Source organism: Crinia signifera, unplaced genomic scaffold (assembly GCF_055691185.1).
Source record: "Crinia signifera unplaced genomic scaffold, ASM5569118v1 HAP2_SCAFFOLD_384, whole genome shotgun sequence".
Classification (NCBI taxonomy): Eukaryota; Metazoa; Chordata; class Amphibia; order Anura; family Myobatrachidae; genus Crinia; species Crinia signifera.
Window position 1 is genome coordinate 69,434 of NW_028142277.1, and position 22,426 is coordinate 91,859.

Sequence of the window (22,426 nt, forward strand, 5' to 3'; positions counted from 1 at the left end):
ATGCGATGCCTGTGGGAGCGCCATCGCATCGCACTGTGTATGGGCACCTTAACAGACCTGCTAAAAAGGTAATGTTACTGTAGTTCTAAATGCAGTTTTATTGGGGCATACTGTTTACATTTTCTGCACTTGCCGAAGTCGGCTCCCAGCCACCGATGAAATCGCTGGGCAGGGGTGTAAGTTCATCCCGGTCACATGGATACAAGCTGGAATTTGGTGCCCTCTCTTAAAGGAATAAAGTGAAAACAAATATTGTGCGTGTGAATATGTGTCAGCAGTCACAGCAGGCTTGCCTACCCTCCCGCATTCAGCGGGAGGTTCCCGATTTTTGCATGAGCCTCCCGCTGCCCCGCAATCCCCCTCCTTCCTCCCGGTTTTTTTGTAAGCCTCCATTGAATTTGGACTGCGCATGCGCGCGTCCTGAACTGGCCGGGGGTGCGGCCTGTATCGGGAAGTCGCACCGCTGGGTAGTTGTTGGTAGCGCCGGGGGCCGAGCTGCTGGGCACACAGACAGGAATTCCAGACTGTCTGTCTGTGCACTGGGAGAAGGAGAAATAGCAACCGGGGCTTCCTGAGGCTGGCCCCGCCCCCACACTGAGGCTCCGTGTGTGTCAGTCCTGCAGGCTGCAGCTGCTCTAGTCTCACAGCTCCTCGTCTTCTGCCTGTAATGTGATGACTTCCTGCACTGCCTGGAAGGAAGAACACAGCCAAGTGAGTGCTGTGGGAATGGGGGCTGTATATAATGTGTGTATGGGGGGGTCAGGTGTGTGTGTAATATAACGTGTGCTCACTGGTTGTGGGGGGTCTGTGTATAATTTAGTATTGTGTTATGTGCTGTGTGTTTTGAGTGCAATATGGGGGAGGGGAGCTGTGTATAATATACTATGTTGTATATGTGAATGTACTAGGTCCAATATGGGGTGGGGGTGTATAATGTACTGGGTGTTATAATGTACTACGGTGTGTTATATGGGGGCACACTTGCCTTCCCTCCTGCATTTTGCAGGAGGCTCCTGCTTTTAGCCCAAGCGCAGTGCCAGTATTCCGCAAAGCTGCCCCCTCTTACAATGTGGATTGCGCATGCGCAAGTTTAGAATAAATGGGGATGGGGATTGAAAGGATAGCTGGTAGTCCTGTGGGAAGAACACAGCACGTGGCCCCTCCCCAAGCAGTGTGTCAGTCACCATGCTTACAGGCTCACATCCCACTCCTGACACCCCTCCCTCACAGGTACCCCTCTCCTAACTTTCTCCTCACATCCCCCTGACCACCTACCCACTCCACAAATGTATCCCTCTCCTGCTAACTCTCATCACATCCCCCTTTACCCACGGCACTGAGGTTAGAGCCTCTGGTTCGTCTATTTTAGATGTACATTCTTCATTGCTGTCTCCTTTCCCAGGACATGACTCCGGCATGGACGCAACTTGGCAGCAGTTCCTCACAGTCACCTCCATGCTGCCTGGTTAGTGCTCTCTTCTGCCCCATCTCCGACTGGCAGGGGTGGCGATACCCCTTCTATCGCCGTCCGCGCGACCCCCCCTCCCGTCCTCCATCGATCTCCTCCTCCCCCAGCAGGTGTCACAGCAGGGAGGACATCCGGCTGCAGGGGGAGGAGGAGACGCAGAGGGACACTGACAGCCGCCGGGATGTGACGGAGACCCCCGCAGACCACATCACAGGTATCGCGGGGGTCTCCGTCACCGCAACCCGATGCCAGCCGCATATGTTAGTACATATGTGTATCATCGTGGCGGCTGGCAGGCGAGGGGCGGCGATGTATATTAATACATCCCTCCCTGGGCCAAATGTACTAAGCTTGAAAAGTGATAAGATGGAGAGTGATAAACCACCAGCCAATCAGCTCCTACATGCCATGCCACAGTTTGAAAAATGACAGGTAGGAGCTGATTGGCTGGTGGTTTATCACTCTCCATTTTATCACTTTTCAAGGCTTAGTACATCTCACCCTCTATCCCTGACATCCTTTTCTCTCTTCCCGCTCTCTATCCTGGACACCCTCTCTCAGCCCTTTCGGTCTCTTCTCTCACCTCCTACTCTCCTCTCCTTTTCACCCCCTCTCTATCTCCGTCGCCTTCTCACTCTCACCCCCCCACCCAATCTCTCTATCCCTGAGACCCTCTCTCTATTCCCTCTCTCTCTCAATCCCCCATCTCTCTATCCTTGACACCCTCTCTTTTTCTCCCCCTTCTCTCTCTTAGCCCTCTATCCGTTACACCTTCTCTCACCCACTCTCTATTCCTGACATTCTCTCATCCCCTTTCTTTCTTTCTTTCTTTCTTCCCTCTCTCACAGCACCTTTCTCTATCCATGACACCTTCTCTCTTATCCCCCTTCTCTATATCCCTGACATCATCTGTCACCCCCTTCTTCTCATGCCCCTCTGACACCCTCTATCACCCCATTTCTCTCTCCCCTCTCTCTCAGCCCCTTTCTCTGTCCGTGACACTCACTCTCTCTTTCACCCCAATTATATCATCTCCAGCAACTCTCAGTCCTGGGAACTCTCTCTCTCACCCTCTCTTTATCCTTGACACTTTCTCACTCTTTCTGCCATTCCCTCACTTTTCCTGACAGCCAAATTATTTATCTCTTATCTTTCACACACTCTGACACTCTCTCATTCTCCTCCTCACGTTTCCTTCATTTACCCCCCCCCCCCCCCTGACATTCTCTATCTCTCTCTTTCGCGCGCACGCACACACACGCTTTCTCTCTTTCACTTCTCTCTGTTTGTGCCTGATTCCGCCTGTCTCATATTCTAATAGGGTGGGACCTGCAGAGGAGATGTCTAGTTTAAACCCCCCCAAGGTGCCCTGTTTAAAAAAAAAAACAACCACAAGTCTACCAAATGTATAGTATGTCACATATACTCTATATAATGATGTATATGTCAGTATTATGCTCTGCTGTGTAATGTCAGCATGAGCCCTCATGTGTTATGTCAATGAGTAGCCCTGCTATGTGATGTCAGTCATGCTGTGTAATGTAGCTGTGATGTCAGGGAGTAGCCCTTCCGTGTAATGTAGCTGAGAGATCAGTGTGTAGCCAGTACTGCGCTTTGTACTTTCGTTTTTATGTGCCGCTGCAGGACACACCACTTGGTCACAGTAGACACACCCATATATGGAGATAGACACACCCCTTGGGTAGATTGTGACACGCCCCCTCAAGTGTGCTCTGCACAATGCTTTTCAGTGCAATCTATAATCTCCCTGAAACTAATTTTCAAAAGTAGGCAAGTATGTGGTAAGTGCACATGTGCAGAACACCCCCTGAGCATTGAGCAACCTGTGGGTGAGGACTGGAGCTCAGTCTGTATGTTGGTCATGTATGTGACTCCCACAGGGCTGCTGCATGGTGCTACTGGGGATATCTATGTGTATGGGCATACCAGTGTATCCTCAGCAGAGCTACTCTATGGCTCAGGTTGTAATATCTCAGCCCCAGTGCTGTCTGCATTATTATACACTGTATATTATCTATCTGCTTTCCCAAAGTGTGACACAGGTGTATATAGACCAGATTATAATCTATGGGAAGCCTCTGTGTGTATACTATATGTTCTCTCTCTCTGCTGCAGTAGCTATGCGCGCTTTGCTAAGTTCTATGATAATAAACACATGTGAGTGTAATGGTAAATATGTGCCCGGCATGCCAATGTGGTGAGATACAGGTGCGCCAAACCGTACAGGCTAGCAAACTGCACGTAGCCATTAGTGCAGATGTAGGATAACTGGGCATACTGTATATAGGCTGGGATCACTGCTGCGTTCAGGTGACACCAAGTACATGTCACCCGCCGGGATTGCTTGCTGGATGGTTATACAGGGATTATTGTCACATTAGTTATACTGTAGTCTAAAGTGTATACTGTATTATCTACTATCCTAATGGGGCATACACACAGGGGGCGGGATGTACTAAAGGGAAAATGTGATAAAACGGGGGTTTTACCGCATTTTCCTATGTACCATTACCAGTCCGCCCCATCTCCGCCTGGCAGGGTATCGCCACCTCTGGGTGGCGATACCCTATAGATGCCTATGGGCTTCTATCGCCGCCCGCCGTCCTTGTGACCCCCCCTCCCATCCTCCATCGATCTACTCCTCCCCCAGCAGGTGTCACAGCCGGGAGGACATCCGGCTGTAGGGAGGAGGAGGAGAGGCAGGGGGACACTGACAGCCGCCAGGATGTGACGGAGACCCCCGCACACCACATTACAGGTATCGCGGGGGTCTCCGTCACCGCACCCCGATGCTAGCCGCATATGTTAGTACATATGCGGTAGCATCACGGCGGCTGGCGATGTACATTAATACATCCCGCCCAGGGGGATATGAGGCTTATTTCTAAGTGATCTGACTAGATCGCTTAGAAATGAGAAAAGGATCACTCCACGTGTATACCCTCTGGTGATGACGATTGCGCGGTCCCGCGCGTCGCTGTTGCCTGACTAGATTTACACATTTGCATCCAGTTATAAATCTAGTCATCGCCAGTGTTCTCACACCAGAGAACACTGGCCGTGACAGATTGTTCAGCACACAATGCTGAGCCATCTGTGCTTAACTGCAAATTTAGCACAAAGGCTCACTTGCACTGTGTGTGCACAGCTTTAGGGATGGACGTCTTTGCAATTGATGACAATAGTGCAACTGCCCATTGATTGTGGCATACTATGCAATGGATGACCATCAATGTTTTTACCTATTGATGGTGATCCATTTTCTTTGACTGATTGGATTGTGGGCCAATCAAAACATGTAGGCGGTGCTTCATGAGTGTTGGAGCAGAGCTATGCTGGTGGTAAGGGTTGCTGGTCTTACTGTACTGCATATTAAAATAATAATAATAAAAAATATATATATAATTTATGTAAGGTGCTAAACAACATATAATGGTGATTCAATTGTTTTGTGCACCCGTAGCTCTTGCCTAATGTAGTGGGAGCTAATGAATTGTTCGCAGCACTTGTCCTGGTCTTGTCGGCTGCATTTTTGCGGCCTAAATAAACTAGATGCAGCTTATTGCCCTACTGTGCGTGAAGGGTGCGAGGAGAAATCCAGGTGAGGTGCAGCCTGGGAGTCGGGTCACCAAACAATTGACTTTGATTTTAAAGCTCGTTTGTCACTGAGCTTATGTTGCAGGCATGTCCAAAATGTGGCCCTTCAGCTGTTTTGAAACTACACATCCCAGCATGCCTTGCCATAGTTTTAGTATTCCCTAATAGCAAAGCTGTGGCAAGGCATGATGGGACTTGCAGTTTCACAACAGCTGGCGGGCCATAGTTTGGACATGATTGGTGTATTGGGTTCGTTAGCTGTTCACTAGCCTTTTGCACAAACCACTTTGGCACATATGGAGATGTAATCTCTTTATTAGTCTTTTTATTAGTCTTGCACTCTACTATTACATATAATGCATGCCTTGACACCGTTTCACCGTTCGTGACACCCAAAATGTCGTTAAAATATTTGTTCCAACCAGATTGTTGCTCGGAAAATGTCCAAACTTTTTATTTCTTTACATTTTTGAAATACACAAAATGTTAAAATTGGATGTGAATTTCTACTTCATTTCCTTACATACAGGGAGCAACTTCTATCAGTCACCCCACCTTGACAAAGTGCCCAGCGAGGCATGAAACGGGTTGGAGACTTAAGGAGAGGAGAAGCCATCTTGCTGCTGCCCGAAGTACCGACACGCCAGTCGCTGACGTCAGCAAGCCGCGTCCCGGGACCAAAGCCGCAACAGAAGATTCCACCCAGAAGCGGACAGCAACTGAGCTGAGGAATACCGCTGCCTCTGTAAGGTTAGGGTTAGTAGGGAAAGCGCGACAATCTCCCTCTCTCACCTCACATCCTCCAAAAGGAGTGTAAACATTATTTTACTAATACATTTTTACTTTACAGGTGTCACTCGTATAAACTAATCCCAGCGCTCTTTTTTACCCCTCAGAACCTTTGCATTTATGAGAGCTGCTATACCATCAGTGCAGTTGATTTAACATTTTTCTCCTCACTTAGGATTATGGGGTATGGGACATTATACAGTAACACCGGGGGGATGTGACCAGAGAGGTGACTGCTGGGAATGGGAAATTAGACAGTAACACCTGGGGGGGGATGTGACAAGAGAGGTGACTGCTGGGAATGGGAAATTATACAGTAACACCGGGGGATGTGAAGGAGAGGTGACTGTTGGGATTGGGACATTGTACAGTAACACCGGGGGAAGTGACTGGAGAGGTGGCTGCTGGAAATGGGACATTATACAGTAACACCGAGAGATGTGACCGGAGAGGTGACTGCTGGGTATGGGACATTATACAGGAATGAGGCATTATCCAGTAACCCCTGAGAGGTGACTGCTGGGAATGAGGCATTATACAGTAACACCAGGGGATGTGACCGGAGAGGTGACTGCTGGGTATGGGACAGTATACAGTAACATCAGAAGAATGTAACCAGAGAGGTGTGTGCTGGGAATGGGACATTATACAGTAACACCGGAGGATGAGACCGGAGAGGTGACTGCTGGGAATGGGGCATTATACAGTAACACAGGGGAATGTGACCGGAGAGGAGACTGCTGGGAATGGGACATTATACAGTAACAAAGGGGATGTGACCAGAGAGGTGACTGCTGGGAATGGGTCATTATACATTAGCATTGGGGGATGTGACCGGAGAGGTGACTGCTGGGAATGGGGAATTACACAGTAACACCGGAGAGGTGACCGCTGGGAATGAGGCATTATACAGTAACATCGGGGGATGTGACCAGAGAGGTGACTACTGGGAATGTGGAATTATACAGTAACACCGGGGGAGGTGACTGCTGGAAATGGGACATGATACAGTAACACCGGGGGATGTGACCGTAGAGGATACAGCTGGGAATGGGACATTATACAGTAACACCTGGGGATGTGACCGTAGAGGATACAGCTGGGAATGGGACATTATACAGTAAAACCGGGGGATGTGAATGGAGAGGTGGCTGCTGGGAATGGGGCATTATACAGTGACCCGGGGGAAGTGACTGGAGAGGTGGCTGCTGGAAATGGGACACTATACAGTAACACCGGGAGATGGGACCGGAGAGGTGACTGCTGGGTATGGGACATTATACAGGAATGAGGCATTATCCAGTAACCCCAGAGAGGTGACTGCTGGGAATGAGGCATTATACAGTAACACCGGGGGATGTGACCGGAGAGGTGACTGCTGGAAATGGGACATTATACAGTAATACCGGGGGATGTGACCGGAGAGGTGACTGCTGGGTATGGGACATTATACAGTAACACTGGGGGATGTGACCAGAGAGGTGACTGCTTGGAATGGGGAATTATACAGTAACACCGTTGGAGGTGACTGCTGGAAATGGGACATTATACAGTAACACCGGGGGGATGTGACCAGAGAGGTGACTGCTGGGAATGGGAAATTATACAGTAACACCGGGGGATGTGACCGGAGAGGTGGCTGCTGGGAATGGGGCATTATAAAGTAATCCTGGCGGATGTGACGGAGAGGTGACTGCTGGGATTGGGACATTATACAGTAAAACCGGGGGATGTGACCAGAGAGGTGACTGCTGGGAATGGGGCATTGTAGAGTAATCCTGGCGGATGTGACAGAGAGGTGACTGCTGGGATTGGGACATTATACAGTAAAACCGGGGGATGTGACCAGAGAGGTGACTGCTGGGAATGGGAAATTATACAGTAACACCGGGGGATGTAACCGGAGAGGTGGCTGCTGGCAATGGGGCATTATACAGTAACCCTGGCGGTTGTGACGGAGAGGTGACTGCTGGGATTGGGACATTATACAGTAAAACCGGGGGATGTGACCAGAGAGGTGACTGCTGGGAATGGGGCATTATAGAGTAACACCGTTGGATGTGACCAGAGAGGTGACCGCTGGGAATGGGGCATTATAGAGTAATCCTGGCGGATGTGACAGAGAGGTGACTGCTGGGATTGGGGCATTATAGAGTAACACCGTTGGATGTGACCAGAGAGGTGACTGCTGGAAATGGGGCATTATAGAGTAACACAGGGGGATGTGACCTGAGAGGTGATTGGTGGGAATGGGAAATTATACAGTATCACCAGGGGGATGTGACCAGAGAGGTGACTGCTGGGAATGGGACATTATACAGTAACACCGGGGGATATGACCGGAGAGGTGGCTGCTGGGAATGGGGCATTATACAGTAACCCTGGCGGATGTGACGGAGAGGTGACTGCTGGGATTGGGACATTATACAGTAAAACCGGGGGATGTGACCAGAGAGGTGACTGCTGGGATTGGGGCATTATACAGTAAAACCTGGGGATGTGACCAGAGAGGTGACTGCTGGGATTGGGGCATTATACAGTAAAACCTGGTGATGTGACCGGAGAGGTGACTGCTGGGAATGGGGCATTATACAGGAGCACCGGGGGATGTGACCGGAGAGGTGACTGCTGGGAATGGGACATTATACAGTAACACCAGGGGATGTGCCTGATTGCTAGAGAGGCCGTCCTGCCGAATACCGGTTCCCACCGTTTCCCCTCCCTACAATGCAAGGGGATGTGTAACAAAGACACTTGCCCTCGTATTCCACTGCTACAGGAGAAATCCTTCGATGGTTGGCGACCATGAAAATATTTCTCCTGCCTTCACAAATAAGTCAATCTCAGTGCTGGATCATGAATAGTCAAAGTACATGACCGGACACACTGATACAGCTTTCACATCGCAAAATGCAGGGTCGCACCGGGACTTTGAAACGGTTCAGTCCCAGCCAGGGCTGTCTTAACGGGATGCAGTTAAAATCCCGTTGGAGGGAATCCTGGCGTTCAGAATCCCGATGCCGGAATCCCGACCGCCGAAATCCCGACACTTTCTCCCTCCGTGGGTGTCCACGACACCCCTGGAGGGAGAATAAATTAGCGTGCCGAGCGTAGCAAGGCACCGGGCCTGCTGCGTGGCGAGTGCAGCGAGCCCGCAAGGGGGGGCGATCCACGTGCCCCCCTTGTCAGGATTTCGGCGTTCGGGATTCCGGCGTCGGGATTTTGAACGCCGGGATCCCGACCGCCGGGATTTCATACTGAATCCGTCGTAACAGCAGTGTAGGCCCCTGGGCAAAGCAATGCACTGGGACCCTTACCTATTCTCCCCTCCTCAGAAAAACTCTAAAGGTGCCCATACACATTCCAATGCGGCGGGTGCAATGTGTGCTTTGAGATGCGCGCTCCCGCGGCATCTCATCGCACTGTACAAAAAGTATGTGCTGCACATACTTTTGTACTTGCTTTTCATCGCATTGCATGCACAACGCATGTACAAGGCATGCGATGCGTGCTATTTAAGCTCAAAATGCACGCCCGCATCGAGACGTGTATGGGCACCTTAAGGCTGGTTTCACACACTCCGGCTCCTGCCGGACGGTGAAATCCCGCACGGCCAGGGAGCCGTGCCTCACACACTAGTTTATTATGGAAGGGATGGCCACAGCCTGGCAGCCGTCCCTTCCAGTGGCGGGATTCGGCTGCAACCGTGCGGCCGGGCCGTGGCCGTCCCGTGTGAATGGACACAATAGTGTCCATTCACAACTAGTGTGTGCGGCACGGCTCCCTGGCCGTGCGGGATTTCACCGTCCGGCAGGAGCCGGAGTGTGTGAAACCAGCCTTAGTCAGAGAGAACCTGAGAATTCTGACTGGGAAGTGCAATTAACAGGTCAGATGTGGACTGCTGCTTTGAAGTTGGATATCTCCATTTCCCCAGGGCCGATTTTCAAAATTCTGGTATCCCTGGAAAAAGGGGATCCTCAGCTATCAGAGTATGGCCCTTATACACCTGGGGCCCCAGAGCAAGTGCCCATTAAGCCCATACAAAAAGACCGCCCTGGTCCCGGTTCGCTGACGTCATCCGGGGGCGATTATGCTGTGTACACACGGGGGCGATAGGGGCTGAAATCGCTGGGAATATGGTCGCTGAGCAACCATATTGCCAGTGATTGGAGTGTGCACCAGCGATAAATCGCCGGGTGCGCGCTCCCGTTTTCAGCCCCTGAATGGTCGCTGGTCGGAGGAGCATGCTCCTCCGACCAGCGACATCCCCTGCCTCTTCACCCAGCAGTGTTTAAATTTTCATCTGCGACCATCTCTGGTCGCAGATGAAAACGGCACACTGGGCAATATGATTGCTGAGCAATATATTGCTAGCGATCATATTGCCCCGTGTGTACGCACCTTTATTCCTAACAATTTTGCTGCACCCGTCATCTTGAAACGTGCACATGTCCCTTTGATAATGAATTTACAAGACTGCCTAATTAGAGCAATAATTGATATTTGCGTGGAGATTAATAACAGTATTACAGACACACATGCTATGACCGATAACACACACGTAACAGACTTATTTTAATTTTTTTTCTAATGCACTTTATTTCACATTTATCACTTTTCACTTATGTTTTTAACCCCTTCCTGACAGAGCCAGTTTTTGCGTTCCTGACAGAGCCCTTTTTTTCAAATCTGACATGTATCACTTAAGTGGGGATAACTTTTTTTTGCTTTTACTTATCCCAGTGATTTTGAGATTGTTTTTTCGTGACACATTGTACTTCAAATTAGTGGTAAATTTGGGTCGATACAGACTGTGTTTTTTTGTGAAAAATACCAAAATGTCGTAAAAAAATGGAAAATTTAGCAATTTGCAAAATGTTAAATTTTCTGCTTGTGAGACAAATAATCATACCACTCAAAATAGTTAATAACTAACATAGACCATATGTCTACTTTATGTTTCCATCATTATTTCAACTTCCTTTTAATTTTTTTGGACACTAGGAGGCTTACAATATGAATAGCAAATTCTCAAATTTTCAAGAAAATTTCAAACACTGATTTTTTTAGGGACCAGTTCAGTTCTGATGTGACTTTGAGGGACTTGTATGTGAGACACCCCCATAAATGATACCATTTCAAAAACTGCACCCCTCACAGTATTCAAAACAGCATTTTGGAAGTTTGTTAACCCTTTAGGTGTTTCACAGGAATTAAAACAAAGTGTAGGTGAAATTTCAAAATTTCATTTTTTTTGCAGATTTGCAATTTTAATACATTTTTCTAAGGAACACAGTACATTTTACTAGAGAAATGTGACTAAAAATTGATTCCCCCAATTCTTTTGTTTTCATAAATATCCTATATGTGGCCCTAGTGTGCACGTTGACCAAACCACAGGCTTCATAATAGAAGGAGCACCTACTTGATTTTGGAGCCTCCTTTTTATGAGATTATTTTTTAGGCACCATGTAGGTTTCTAGGCACCATAAGATGCTAAAATTTAGGAACCCCCCCACAAGTGACCCCATTTTGCAAACTACACCCCTCAGGGAATTCATCTAGGGGTATAGTGTACATTTCAAACCCCCAGGGGTTTCACCAATTGTGGTACAACTGGGCAGTGAAAATGAAAAATTTAATTTTTTACACAAAAATGCAGTTCTGGCTCAAAATTTTTCATTTTCAGAAGGTATGAAGGAGAAAAAGCACCCCAAAATCTGTGCCCCAATTTCTCCCGAGTACGGCAATGCCTCACATGTGACCAAAAAATACCATTTGGGTGCATGGCAGGACTCAGAAAGGAAGGAGTGATTTTTGGATTTTGCAGCTCAGATTCTGGTGGAATGTTGGTGGGTGCTATGTTGCATTAGCAAGACCCCCCAAGCACCAATACAGTGGAACCCCCCCACAAGTGACCCCATTTTGCAAACTACACCCCTCAGGGAATTCATCTAGGGGTATAGTGTACATTTCAAACCCCCAGGGGTTTCACCAATTTTGATACAACTGGGCAGTGAAAATGAAAAATTACATTTTTTTACACAAAAATGCAGTTCTGGCTCAAAATTTTTCATTTTCATAAGGTATGAAGGAGAAAAAGCACCCCAAAATCTGTGCCCCAATTTCTCCCGAGTATGGCAATGCCTCATATGTGACCAAAAAATACCATTTGGGTGCATGGCAGGACTCAGAAAGGAAGGAGTGATTTTTGGTGGTGGAATGTTGGTGGGTGCTATGTCGCATTAGCAAGACCCCCAAAGCACCAATACAGTGGAACCCCCCCACAAGTGACCCCATTTTGCAAACTACACCCCTCAGGGAATTCATCTAGGGGTATAGTGTACATTTCAAACCCCCAGGGGTTTCACCAATTTTGATACAACTGGGCAGTGAAAATGAAAAATGACATTTTTTTACACAAAAATGCAGTTCTGGCTCAAAATTTTTCATTTTCAGAAGGTATGAAGGAGAAAAAGCACCCCAAAATCTGTGCCCCAATTTCTCCCGAGTACGGCAATGCCTCACATGTGACCAAAAAATACCATTTGGGTGCATGGCAGGACTCAGAAGGGAAGGAGTGATTTTTGGATTTTGCAGCTCAGATTCTGGTGGAATTTTGGTGGGTGCTATGTCGCATTAGCAAGACCCCCCAAGCACCAATACAGTGGAACCCCCCCACAAGTGACCCCATTTTGCAAACTACACCCCTCAGGGAATTCATCTAGGGGTATAGTGTACATTTCAAACCCCCAGGGGTTTCACCAATTTTGATACAACTGGGCAGTGAAAATGAAAAATTACATTTTTTTACACAAAAATGCAGTTCTGGCTCAAAATTTTTCATTTTCAGAAGGTATGAAGGAGAAAAAGCACCCCAAAATCTGTGCCCCAATTTCTCCCGAGTACGGCAATGCCTCACATGTGACCAAAAAATACCATTTGGGTGCATGGCAGGACTCAGAAGGGAAGGAGTGATTTTTGGATTTTGCAGCTCAGATTCTGGTGGAATTTTGGTGGGTGCTATGTCGCATTAGCAAGACCCCCCAAGCACCAATACAGTGGAACCCCCCCACAAGTGACCCCATTTTGCAAACTACACCCCTCAGGGAATTCATCTAGGGGTATAGTGTACATTTTAAACCCCCAGGGGTTTCACCAATTTTGATACAACTGGGCTGTGCAAATGCAAAATTACATTTTTTACACAAAAATGCAGTTCTGGCTCAAAATGTTTCATTTTCACAAGGAATGAAGGAGACAAAGCACCCCAAAATCTGTGCCCCAATTTCTCCCGAGTACGGCAATGCCTCACATGTGACCAAAAAATACCATTTGGGTGCATGGCAGGACTCAGAAAGGAAGGAGTGATTTTTGGATTTTGCAGCTCAGATTCTGGTGGAATGTTGATGGGTGCTATGTTGCATTAGCAAGACCCCCCAAGCACCAATACAGTGGAACCCCCCCCCACAAGTGACCCCATTTTGCAAACTACACCCCTCAGGGAATTCATCTAGGGGTATAGTGTACATTTCAAACCCCCAGGGGTTTCACCAATTTTGATACAACTGGGCAGTGAAAATGAAAAATTACATTTTTTTACACAAAAATGCAGTTCTGGCTCAAAATTTTTCATTTTCATAAGGTATGAAGGAGAAAAAGCACCCCAAAATCTGTGCCCCAATTTCTCTCGAGTATGGCAATGCCTCATATGTGACCAAAAAATACCAGTTGGGTGCATGGCAGGACTCAGAAGGGAAGGAGTGATTTTTGGTGGTGGAATGTTGGTGGGTGCTATGTCGCATTAGCAAGACCCCCAAAGCACCAATACAGTGGAACCCCCCCACAAGTGACCCCATTTTGCAAACTACACCCCTCAGGGAATTCATCTAGGGGTATAGTGTACATTTCAAACCCCCAGGGGTTTCACCAATTTTGATACAACTGGGCAGTGAAAATGAAAAATTACATTTTTTTACACAAAAATGCAGTTCTGGCTCAAAATTTTTCATTTTCAGAAGGTATGAAGGAGAAAAAGCACCCCAAAATCTGTGCCCCAATTTCTCCCGAGTACGGCAATGCCTCACATGTGACCAAAAAATACCATTTGGGTGCATGGCAGGACTCAGAAGGGAAGGAGTGATTTTTGGATTTTGCAGCTCAGATTCTGGTGGAATTTTGGTGGGTGCTATGTCGCATTAGCAAGACCCCCCAAGCACCAATACAGTGGAACCCCCCACAAGTGACCCCATTTTGCAAACTACACCCCTCAGGGAATTCATCTAGGGGTATAGTGTACATTTCAAACCCCCAGGGGTTTCACCAATTTTGATACAACTGGGCTGTGCAAATGCAAAATTACATTTTTTACACAAAAATGCAGTTTTGGCTCAAAATTTTTCATTTTCAGAAGGTATGAAGGAGAAAAAGCACCCCAAAATCTGTGCCCCAATTTCTCCCGAGTACGGCAATGCCTCACATGTGACCAAAAAATACCATTTGGGTGCATGGCAGGACTCAGAAAGGAAGGAGTGATTTTTGGATTTTGCAGCTCAGATTCTGGTGGAATGTTGGTGGGTGCTATGTTGCATTAGCAAGACCCCCCAAGCACCAATACAGTGGAACCCCCCCACAAGTGACCCCATTTTGCAAACTACACCCCTCAGGGAATTCATCTAGGGGTATAGTGTACATTTCAAACCGCCAGGGGTTTCACCAATTTTGATACAACTGGGCAGTGAAAATGAAAAATTACATTTTTTTACACAAAAATGCAGTTCTGGCTCAAAATTTTTCATTTTCATAAGGTATGAAGGAGAAAAAGCACCCCAAAATCTGTGCCCCAATTTCTCCCGAGTATGGCAATGCCTCATATGTGACCAAAAAATACCATTTGGGTGCATGGCAGGACTCAGAAAGGAAGGAGTGATTTTTGGTGGTGGAATGTTGGTGGGTGCTATGTCGCATTAGCAAGACCCCCAAAGCACCAATACAGTGGAACCCCCCCACAAGTGACCCCATTTTGCAAACTACACCCCTCAGGGAATTCATCTAGGGGTATAGTGTACATTTCAAACCCCCAGGGGTTTCACCAATTTTGATACAACTGGGCAGTGAAAATGAAAAATTACATTTTTTTACACAAAAATGCAGTTCTGGCTCAAAATTTTTCATTTTCAGAAGGTATGAAGGAGAAAAAGCACCCCAAAATCTGTGCCCCAATTTCTCCCGAGTACAGCAATGCCTCACATGTGACCAAAAAATACCATTTGGGTGCATGGCAGGACTCAGAAGGGAAGGAGTGATTTTTGGATTTTGCAGCTCAGATTCTGGTGGAATTTTGGTGGGTGCTATGTCGCATTAGCAAGACCCCCCAAGCACCAATACAGTGGAACCCCCCCACAAGTGACCCCATTTTGCAAACTACACCCCTCAGGGAATTCATCTAGGGGTATAGTGTACATTTCAGACCCCCAGGGGTTTCACCAATTTTGATACAACTGGGCTGTGCAAATGCAAAATTACATTTTTTACACAAAAATGCAGTTCTGGCTCAAAATGTTTCATTTTCACAAGGAATGAAGGAGACAAAGCACCCCAAAGTCTGTGCCCCAATTTCTCCCGAGTACGGCAATGCCTCACATGTGACCAAAAAATACCATTTGGGTGCATGGCAGGACTCAGAAAGGAAGGAGTGATTTTTGGATTTTGCAGCTCAGATTCTGGTGGAATGTTGGTGGGTGCTATGTTGCATTAGCAAGACCCCCCAAGCACCAATACAGTGGAACCCCCCCACAAGTGACCCCATTTTGCAAACTACACCCCTCAGGGAATTCATCTAGGGGTATAGTGTACATTTCAAACCCCCAGGGGTTTCACCAATTTTGATACAACTGGGCAGTGAAAATGAAAAATTACATTTTTTTACACAAAAATGCAGTTCTGGCTCAAAATTTTTCATTTTCATAAGGTATGAAGGAGAAAAAGCACCCCAAAATCTGTGCCCCAATTTCTCCCGAGTACGGCAATGCCTCACATGTGACCAAAAAATACCATTTGGGTGCATGGCAGGACTCAGAAGGGAAGGAGTGATTTTTGGATTTTGCAGCTCAGATTCTGGTGGAATTTTAGTGGGTGCTATGTCGCATTAGCAAGACCCCCCAAGCACCAATACAGTGGAACCCCCCCACAAGTGACCCCATTTTGCAAACTACACCCCTCAGGGAATTCATCTAGGGGTATAGTGTACATTTCAAACCCCCAGGGGTTTCACCAATTTTGATACAACTGGGCTGTGCAAATGCAAAATTACATTTTTTACACAAAAATGCAGTTCTGGCTCAAAATTTTTCATTTTCACAAGGAATGAAGGAGACAAAGCACCCCAAAATCTGTGCCCCAATTTCTCCCGAGTACGGCAATGCCTCACATGTGACCAAAAAATACCATTTGGGTGCATGGCAGGACTCAGAAAGGAAGGAGTGATTTTTGGATTTTGCAGCTCAGATTCTGGTGGAATGTTGGTGGGTGCTATGTTGCATTAGCAAGACCCCCCAAGCACCAATACAGTGGAACCCCCCCACAAGTGACCCCATTTTGCAAACTACACCCCTCAGGGAATTCATCTAGGGGTATAGTGTACATTTCAAACCCCCAGGGGTTTCACCAATTTTGATACAACTGGGCAGTAAAAATGAAAAATTACATTTTTTTACACAAAAATGCAGTTCTGGCTCAAAATTTTTTATTTTCAGAAGGTATGAAGGAGAAAAAGCACCCCAAAATCTGTGCCCCAATTTCTCCCGAGTATGGCAATGCCTCATATGTGACCAAAAAATACCAGTTGGGTGCATGGCAGGACTCAGAAGGGAAGGAGTGATTTTTGGTGGTGGAATGTTGGTGGGTGCTATGTCGCATTAGCAAGACCCCCAAAGCACCAATACAGTGGAACCCCCCCACAAGTGACCCCATTTTGCAAACTACACCCCTCAGGGAATTCATCTAGGGGTATAGTGTACATTTCAAACCCCCAGGGGTTTCACCAATTTTGATACAACTGGGCAGTGAAAATAAAAAATTACATTTTTTTACACAAAAATGCAGTTCTGGCTCAAAATTTTTCATTTTCAGAAGGTATGAAGGAGAAAAAGCACCCCAAAATCTGTGCCCCAATTTCTCCCGAGTACGGCAATGCCTCATGTGTGACCAAAAAGTGGCAGGACTCAGAAGGGAAGGAGTGATATTTGGATTTTGCAGCACAAATTCTGGTGGAATGTTGGTGGGTGCTATGTCGCATTAGCAAGACCCCCAAAGCACCAATACAGTGGAACCTCCCCACAAGTGACCCCATTTTGCAAACTACACCCCTCAGGGAATTCATCTAGGGGTATAGTGTACATTTCAAACCCCCAGGGGTTTCACCAATTTTGATACAACTGGGCAGTGAAAATGAAAAATTACATTTTTTTACACAAAAATGCAGTTCTGGCTCAAAATTTTTCATTTTCAGAAGGTATGAAGGAGAAAAAGCACCCCAAAATCTGTGCCCCAATTTCTCCCGAGTACGGCAATGTCTCACATGTGACCGAAAAATACCAGTTGGGTGCATGGCAGGACTCAGAAGGGAAGGAGTGATTTTTGGATTTTGCAGCTCAGATTCTGGTGGAATTTTGGTGGGTGCTATGTCGCATTAGCAAGACCCCCGAAGCACGGTGAAATTATGAACCTAATAATCCATAGATGTGTGGTATATTTTAAAACACTCCTTTATACATAGGCCGGGTTTGTCGGGGCAAGTGTCACACTGGAAAATAGTTTGCTTTCTTATTCCCTTTTTATAGCAAACTTTGCACCTTTTTTGTGTCCTGCCCTTTTTTCCAGTGGAGGGGATTTCATCAGGAAAATGCTGCCCTGGTACAATACGGGGGCCAGTACTAGAAGTACTGGGGCCCTCTGCCTGCTGGTTCCCAAATATTAGGCCCTTTATGACTTCCTCTTGAAAGTGCATAAATGTCACCCTCTGGCCGGTAGAACGGAATAGCACGTAAGCGTTATACAGTGCCATCTGGATGATATACACGGCCAGCTTCTTGTACCAGATTTTTGTTTTCCGCAGGGCACTGTACGGCTTCAGTACCTGATCTGAAAGATCCACTCCGCCCATGTACTTATTGTAATCCAGGATACAATTAGATTTGGAGGTGTGGGTACTGGTACCTCGTACAGGGACGGAGGTGGTACTGTCTCCGTGAATTGTTGTCAGTATAAGGACATCCCTCTTGTCCTTATATTTGACCAACAACATATTTTCGGTGCATATTCCCCTGCTTTCACCCCTTCTCATTACTTGGGCAATGTGCGTTTTTGGGAGGCCTCTTTGGTTCTTGCGCACAGTACCGCAAGCTGCTGTACCTCTTGAACCAAGGGCCTTAAACAGGGGGATGCTGGTGTAAAAGTTATCCACATAGAGGTGATAACCTTTATCCAGGAAGGGGTGCACTAAATCCCAGACAATTTTTCCACTAACACCTACGAGGGAGGGGGGGCATTCTGGCGGTTCAATTCTTGAATCCTTCCCTTCATATACCCTAAACCTGTGGGTGTACCCTGAGGTGCTTTCACACAGCTTATACATTTTTATGCCATACCTTGCCCTCTTACTGGGAAGGTACTGGCGGAATTTAACCCTTCCTTTAAAATGTATAAGGGACTCGTCAATACAAATACATTTTTCAGGGATGTACATCTCTGCAAATTTGGCACTGAAATGATCAATGACCGGCCTGACTTTGAATAGCCGGTCAAAGGTGGGATCATCTCTGGGAGGGCACTGTGCATTATCGTTGTAATGCAAAAATGTAAGGATCGTCTCAAATCGAGCCCGGGGCATGGCCATACGGTAAAATTGGGTGCTGTACAGAACATCTGTACTCCAATATTGCCTAATTTCTGGCTTTTTTACTATGCCCATATGAAACACCAGACCCCAAAACGTCATCATCTCTACTGCATCTACAGGGGTCCACCTAGCAAATGATGACGTGGGGTTTTGAGCAATAAACTGCTGGGCATATAAATTAGTTTGGTCCACCATTAAATTTATAAAATCATCAGAGAAAAATAATTTGAAAAAGTCAATTTCTCTGAGACCTGTGGAATCAAATTGGATTCCTGGCATGGCCAAAAACTCAGGAACCTGGGGCACAAAATTGTCTGGTGGTGGGGTCCATACGAGATCAATTATTGGGGGGGTCTCAGCTGCTCTACGGGGGCGTCTTTGAGGGGGTCCCTCATCACCAGAGGAGGAAGAGGAGCTTAAGACAAATCCTTCAAATTCCCCGCTTGCATCACTGGCTGTGTCAGAGTCAGAGGCAAGCATGGCATATGCCTCCTCCGCTGAATACATTCTTCTGGATGACTGGGATGACATTTGGGATGACATTTGGGATGCCATTTTTATTTTTGTGTTACTGGTAGTGAAATGTTTCAACACGTGTATAGTGTAGGGGGGGGGTACAAACTTTATTTCAACCCGGGGGGTATGTAGTGTGTAGTGTGTATGTAGTGCAGAAAAAAAAAATACTTTATACAGGAATTTGATCCCAATAAAAAAAAAAAAATTGAAGGGGTTAAAAAAAAAAAAAAAAGGTCCTGCGCCAAAAATTGAGCACAGATGTTGGTCAGTAACGTCCGTCACTGAACAGCGCTCAAAGGCAACAGGAATTTGATCAAAAAAAAAAAAAAAATAGATCAACCCTGTGCCGAAAAAGCTGATCAGTGATGTACGTCACTGATCAGCGCACAGTGGCCACAGGACACCCACAAAATCACAGTGTGTGTAAAAAAAAAATTAAAAAAAGACCCCACAGCACTCTCAAAAAAAAAAAAAGGTGATCAGTGATGCGACACTGATTACCAGTGAGGGGCAGCAGGTGCACAACCTTTGGTGCAACTGACAGTGCAACTGGCAGCAACTGACAGGTATATATAAAAAAAAAAAACCCTGCGCCCCCAAAAAGTTGCTGATCAGCACAGATATACTGATCAGCACAAAAGGGGGGGGGGTAGCAGACACAAAATATACACTCTCTATCACTCTCTGTCACTATCTCTCTCTATCTCTCACTATCTATCACTATCTATCACTATCTATCACTATCTATCACTATCTATCACTCTAGGACACTGCAGCAGCAGCACTGACAGTTATATGTATAAAAAAAAACCTGCACCCCCAAAAAGGGGGGGTAGCAGACACAAAATATACACTCTCTATCACTCTCTGTCACTATCTCTCTCTATCTCTCTATCTCTCACTATCTATCACTATCTATCACTCTATGACACTGCAGCAGCAGCACTGACAGTTATATATATAAAAAAAAACCTGCACCCCCAAAAAGGGGGGGTAGCAGACACAAATCTCTCTATCTGTCACTATCTATCACTATCTATCACTATCTATCACTCTATGACACTGCAGCAGCAGCACTGACAGTTATTTATATATAAAAAAAACCTGCACCCCCAAAAAGGGGGGGTAGCAGACACAAAATATAGCTCTCTCTGTCACTATCTCTCTATCTCTCTCTATCTCTCTCTCTATCTCTCTATCACACTGCAGCAGCAGCAGGAAGTCCCAAGAAGTCAGATCCAGGAAGCGTCCAGCACGCTACAAGCAGTGATCAGGTGATCAGGTAAGGTATTTGCAAGGATCAGGTAAGTATTAGCAAGGATCAGGTCAGTATCACGGCAGATAGGCACGGTGACCGCTCTGCACGCTATTCCAGACCGGAATGGCGTCTGCAGCGCAGTCACCGTTAGTTTAAATGTCGCGCCTTGGCTGTGATTGGCTGTCGGTCCGACGGACCAATCACAGCCTTGGGGACAGGTGGGGTGAGGGTGGGGTGAGGTGTCATCGTCACCGATGACCCCCTCATGCCCCCTGACGCCCGGCGGTGATTGACACCTGTGTTACCGAGCGTCTGATTCGCTGGTAACACAGGAAACCGCTGTGAATGGCTGTTCACACTGAACAGCCAATCACAGCGATCGCCGACGGGGGGGCGGCATCGCAGCCCCCTCTGGGCATGCAGGGACATGTCTGCTGTCAGGGACAGCAGACATCGTCCCTCTGTCACTGCGTCTCTAGACGCAGTGACAGTTTAAAGTCGTGACGTACATTTATGCCATGTGTCGGGAAGAACATCCCGGCCATGACGTAAATGTACGTCAAATGTCGGGAAGGGGTTAATATTTCGCTGTCCTTAATAAATGAATCAATAAACATCATGTTTTAGCCAATTCTCTGTTTCTTGGGTCACTTTATTAATGTACCTATAACATTAATCAGAACATTAATATATGCTAACCTAGATTGCCCCTTGTAGGAATACTTTATCTTTCTTTGCTTCCAAGTCTAATACATATTCCTGGGTGCGCCTCCCCCATTACCAATTGATACTTAATATAGTAATGCAGGGGTGAGATAGCTATACCAATTACAGGCCGTGCGGATTGATAACCTCTATCTATTAACCGGTATCAGCGGTATCAGATGGTCGAAAGTCATCAGGTCGACATACTGCAAAGTCGACATGGGTCTAGGTCGACAGGTCATTAGGTCAACATGGTCTAGGTCGACTGGGTTTTTCACTGGAATTTTTTTTTTTTTTTTGAGCCGACATGTGCTGACAGGCGGAATTTCATGCCCTACCATCCACTAGGGCAGGCGTTCCCAACCACGGTCCTCAGGACACACCAACAGTGCAGGTTTTAGTGATATCCAGGCTTCAGCACAGATGGATTAATCCAAATCACAGGTACTAATTAAGTCACCTGTGCTCAAGCCTGGATATCATTAAAACCTGTAATGTTGGTGTGCCTTGAGGACCGTGGTTGGGAATGCCTGCACTAGGGTGTGGTAGGAGAATAACATAGAGTGCCAAGCACAGCCAGACATGCGAGGGGATGCGGTGCACTTAATCCTGTGTCCATGTTGACTGTGTCGGCATTCGGGTAAAAAAAAAAAAGTACAAAACCCCATGTTGAGCTAGACCATTTCGACCTAATGCTTTTTTGGACCAAATGACCTGTTGACCTGTTAACCTTGCAGTATGTTGACCTAATGACTGTCGACAATCTTTAGGTCGACCATATGATCCTTACCTGTTTCAGCAAGGAGTGTGAGGCCAATTTCTCTCCAGGGAATGGAGAAATATCTGTGTTTAGAGCCAGACTAGAATCACGTCTGTCTGTACGGGTTGCCCGTCAGGCCGCGCCCGCAGACAATAGATCGGGTATCATTTTTTTTTTTTTTTTATGTATGTTTGACAAAGGCCATACACTTCATTGGAGGTGAAGATCCGCAGACGAAGGCCAGAGCATACAGCTAATTGCTGCCGATCCTACTATTAAAAAAGAAAAAGGAATGTATTGTATACACAGAACATCAAACATGCCTTCCAACTTTTACCAATAGATCAGTGGGACCTGCATGCAGCTGGCCCTGGAAAGGGGTGGGGCTATGTGCAACGGGGGCGGGACCGGGCA